The 4,869-nt window shown below is 39.8% G+C and overlaps 1 non-coding gene across 1 annotated transcript; it reads right to left on the bottom strand.

Moving 5' to 3' along the window:
- Window positions 1-4,473: 4,473 nt before the first annotated feature.
- On the bottom strand, window positions 4,474-4,550 carry TRNAV-AAC (transfer RNA valine (anticodon AAC)). The gene has a single exon. It is a non-coding gene; the product is annotated as a tRNA-Val (tRNA).
- Window positions 4,551-4,869: the final 319 nt, after the last annotated feature.

Below are 4,869 nucleotides of genomic sequence, written 5' to 3' on the forward strand. Positions count from 1 at the left end.
ATTATAATTCTTGTCTAGCCTTCTGATGTATCCTTTCTCTTTCTTAGTATAGTTTTAGTATATAATTTCTCATAATATATAATATAATATAATATAATATAATATAATATAATATAATATAATATAATATAATATAAGCCTTCTGAGAACTTGGAGTCAAATTCTCATCTCTCACCTGGTCCTGGGGACCCAACAACACAACAGTGCAGTGTTAGTGTCCTTATGGGAAATCACTAAGAAATGGATTTATAAACCATCCAGTTTTGATGGAAATGGTTTGGAGAGCACTAAATGCTGTTTCAAAGCAGGAATGAACTTTTGAACCTTTCACTAATTGTCTTAAATAACGTATTTCTCTTGATACTTATCTGCCAGATAATCTACAGGGACTTGTTTTTTTTTTAAGTAAATTAATTAGTCTATTATTTATAATGGTTAATTTTCTTTGTGTAGTGTTTTGGAGGAGAAATACCAGACTAAGAGAAGAATTGATTTGAAGACTTAAACTACCAAGAATAATAGAAAATCTATTGCTGCTTTCTTTATGTTGGTTTCTTGATACATTCTAGAAAGGTCATTGACTTTATCTGTAAATTTTTGTTCTCCAGAATTGTGTTTCTGCTGATACAGTTTCTCTGGGCTGAATTTTGGTTTTCAGCTAGGTTTTCCTTTTAATAGTAGCACATGTATAAGGTTAGGTGGAGGTGATTAGATCAAAAATTTGCATTTAAACTGATGCACTTTATTTCATTCACCAGAGGACTTTTACGTGGCCTTATTTTCTGAGAAGATAACTTTAATCTGTATATGTGTCTAAAATTACACTAAAAGGTCCCCAGTTTAAGACAACTCTGCATTACCTATTTTGTGGAAAAATATGAACTTTGTTATGTGTAAGACAAATAAAATATTGAAAGCAACTATGTCAGTGTTCCCACTTTGCCTGTTGGTGCAGATATTACATATGTAATATCTTTTGAATCATCTTGCTTCACACTCATTAACAGCCTAAATTGCTGAAAGGGAGCAGGGCCATTTTTAATGATGAGAAAGTCTTAAAGAGTGTGCCCTAAATTACTAAAGGGTCAAAATTAAAAGTGTTTCTGCTGAATCTTCTAGAAACCTAACTCCATGTCTCCAGCCTTCTGTGTCCTCACCTGTCATCCCTCAGTACCAAGCCATGGCCTTCAGCTTTCTCCATCCACCCATCCACCCATCCACCCACCCACCCACCCATCCATCCATCCATCCATCCATCCATCCATCCATCCATCCATCCATCCATCCATCCATCCATCCATCCATCCATCCATCCATCCATCCATCCATCCATCCATCCATCCATCCATCCATCCATCCACCCACCCATCCACCCACCCACCCACCCACCCACCCATCCACCCATCCATCCATCCATCCATCCATCCATCCATCCATCCATCCATCCATCCATCCATCCATCCATCCATCCATCCATCCATCCATCCATCCATCCACCCACCCATCCATCCACCCATCTCCCTGCTGGCTCTTGGCCGGGTGCTCCCTTCTCTGTGCCTTCCCCAGAGGGGTGCAGAGGTGCCACCCTAGAGCAGCAAATGTTCCTGAGCCCAGAGATTCACAGGGGCTGCCCTCTGCAGCCTTCTGCAGGAAAGGAAACATCCTGAGGACCAGCAATGTGTCCTGCAGGCACCGTGTGCTTCTCTGGCGGTTCTTGCGGCACGCTCTGCAATACGTGATGTGCAGGAGCATGCAGGAGGGGCTTGAGTTGGTTCCACCCCAAAAATACTTAAAAATGTGAGCAATCTAAGCAGTCTCTTGGCATGGTAGTGAATAAAGCTATTTGGGTGTAGAAATGTTATGAAAATATAAATTTTGTTTATTTAATGATAAGAACAAGAGATAATTTTTTTCAGTGTAGTATTTCTTGAAGTTTAAAGAAAACTTCTCGCCCCGCCCCTCTGAAATGAGGGTGATTAATGTTTTTCAGAAAGAAAAAGGGAACTCTGAATCATTCATAGTCATAGGTATCAGGGTTATCTAAGAATGTGTTCTCTCAGATGATGGAGGAGTTGAAGTGATCATGTGTGTTTAAATAAATCCACTTGGGGAGGCAAAGGTGCATTGGGTATTAAGAAAGAATAATTGAATATATTGCAGGAGAAAAACATTAGTACTACTAATATCTGTGTATTGATTTACATTAAGTAAATCTTGACTTTTTTTTTAATGCAAAAGAGGGTTCATGTTTTAAGAGAAAAAATGTTGTTTAAGGCTCCTCTGGTCATAATTCAGTAAAAAAAAAATCAGAAAAACAGTTAAGATCATCACATCCAACTGTAAACACAACACAGCAAGTCTTTGAAAAAAAGAGCATTTTCCATATTGGTAAAAAGTAGTAGCATTTCTTTTTTTTTTCAGTAGGGATATGGAAAGAGAAGAATTTTCAAGGAAGAAGAAGAAACAAACAAAAGACTCCCAATCACACCACGCATCCCCCCAAATGATAATAATAAAAAAATTAAGATGACGAGCATAATAGAAATTAATGTAATTAATGTAATTTAACTTGTAATAATTAATTTATTGCATTTTTTCTCTGTGTGTACTTTTCTAGCTTTTCTCCTTTAAAGTATGAGGCACAAATTGTATTGTATTGTATTTTTTTTTCAGCCTCTGAGCTGCTGCTTCTAAAACAATCCAGGTGGGTGGTAGTCTGAAATATCTGCATTCTCATCTCTACTCACATCCCTGCCTTATGCAGCAGCACGTGATGTGCTTTGTGTGCCTGGTGTAAGTGAATCATTGCTTTTGCTGCTCCTGCCCTGGTCCCTCATGGCAGAAGCAGAGGAGTAGGGCTTGAGGAAGGTGTCCCTTGTTGTTGTGCACTTCTCTTGTGGCCAAGGCCTGTGCTGAAGTGACCCCTGTGCAGCCACCTGTGACAGCCCCACCAGCAGTCCCCAAACTGGACCCCTGCCCACAGAGATTTCCAATAGCAGGGCAAAGCTTCCCAGCTTCTTGGTTCTGCTTATTTCTGAGCTGTTTGTAATTTATTAAGTTTATTTTTGCTAAATTTCAAGTCTATCTACACAAGTAATCTGTCTTGACTACCCTGTCATTTGCCTTCCTTCTTTCCTGTGTTTATAATAATAATAATAATGATGATGATGATGCAAAAACTTTGTTAAACACTTTCAGAGCACTGAAAAAATTATATTTAACTAAAGAGGTAGTAAGAGAAGTGGATGAATTACTGAAAGTAAAAAAATGTAAAGCTAATCTTTAAGGTCATCTATTTCTTTCCCCTTGTTATTATCTGTGACTTATTTTGTAAGACCTTGTCCAATGTGAAATCTTGTGAGTAGCCATGCCTCCAACTTTACCAAGTTCCAGAGAGATTTATTTTCCTTTCATCAAAGTGTCCTAGTATTTATTTAGAATATGTTGTAGGCTGTGCAGCCTGATGGAAACCCCCGAGGCAAGGAGAGGATGTTTGAGTGGGTGGTGCTGCAGGTCACTTCTTTTTCCAGCTTCTTCGCATAATTCAGGGAATGCCATAAACTTGAATTTAATCCATGCAGCATGGCTGTGCTGTTCTGCCTATAAACTGCCCCCTTCTTGCTGCTCTCTCCCCTCCTTAGGATTTGAGATTGGCTGTTTTTAGAGAGATTTTGAGGAATACATATTTCAGTGCACATCAGTTGTGCAAGCTGGGTATAAACTGAAGATCTGTGGGTTTGATCTGCCATAAAATCTCCTCAAGCTTGTGGTGTCATTTTGACAGGTGGGGCAGGAGGGTTGTTTGTAATCTTTTCTATCTTAGTACTGGAGTCTTAAGCTGCATCTACAGACTAAGTCTAGATTTGGTCCTTTTTGAAAATTCATTGAAGTCAGTCAGAAATGACATATGGCAGAAGTCACACCTGGGTTTTTCCATTAAACCCAGGTGGGACCCCCATGACATTGGCCTAAGGAGCAGGACCTGCTGCTCTGTGCTACCCTTTCATCAGTCCTGGGGCTTCCTGCCAGGGTCAGGCTGCAGCAGGGCAGGGCTGCTTCTGCAAGGGACTCGTAAGCAAAATAAAAATGCTCCCAGCCAGTATTCTAGGACCTATTTTATGAACTTGGTAATGTAAGGATGGGCAGAACAAAGGGATAACCATGATAAATACCTGAGTTATTAATCACAGAGCAGAGGGACTGCTGACTGGGAATGCAGTAAGTGCTCATGTCACTTAGCTTATTTTCCCTCTCTGGTGGGTAATAACTGGGTGAAATATATGGATGCAGTTGAGTACCTGTGCCACTGTGTTTTTAGTTTTATTTCTATTTTTTTATGAGAATTCCCTTGCCATCTGTGTGGGACATCACCACTTTGCCAGTTTGTCAAGAACCAATTATTCCCACAGAATCACAGAATAGTCTGAGCTGGAAGGGGCCCAGAAGGATCATCAAGCCCAGCTCTTCAGCAGATGGCCCATATGGGGATTGAACCCACAACCTTGGCAGTGTTAGCACCACACTCTGACCACCTGAGCCAATCCAGGGCCCTTTCATTGTGGTTAAAGCATTTGAGGAGTAACCACCTGCCTACAGCACTTCTCAGAGTATGAGCAGTGATCTGATGAATGATGATGGCAAAATTCAGGGAGTTTTTAATTTTTTTTTGTTTATTTCGAATATTGACTCTACTACTGGCTGTGACGTAAATGGAAGCTACAGTCTGATTCTTTGCATACATTAATGTGGGTGAGTGATCTCCAAATAACAGGAGTTTTTTTGAGGACTTTCAGTTCATAATTGAAGAATTTTTTTTTCTGGGAGAGTTTTTGACTATAATCTAAAAACCGTGAAACACTGACCTTCTGT

The sequence above is a fragment of the Molothrus ater genome, chromosome 2 (genome assembly GCF_012460135.2).
Source record: "Molothrus ater isolate BHLD 08-10-18 breed brown headed cowbird chromosome 2, BPBGC_Mater_1.1, whole genome shotgun sequence".
Classification (NCBI taxonomy): Eukaryota; Metazoa; Chordata; class Aves; order Passeriformes; family Icteridae; genus Molothrus; species Molothrus ater.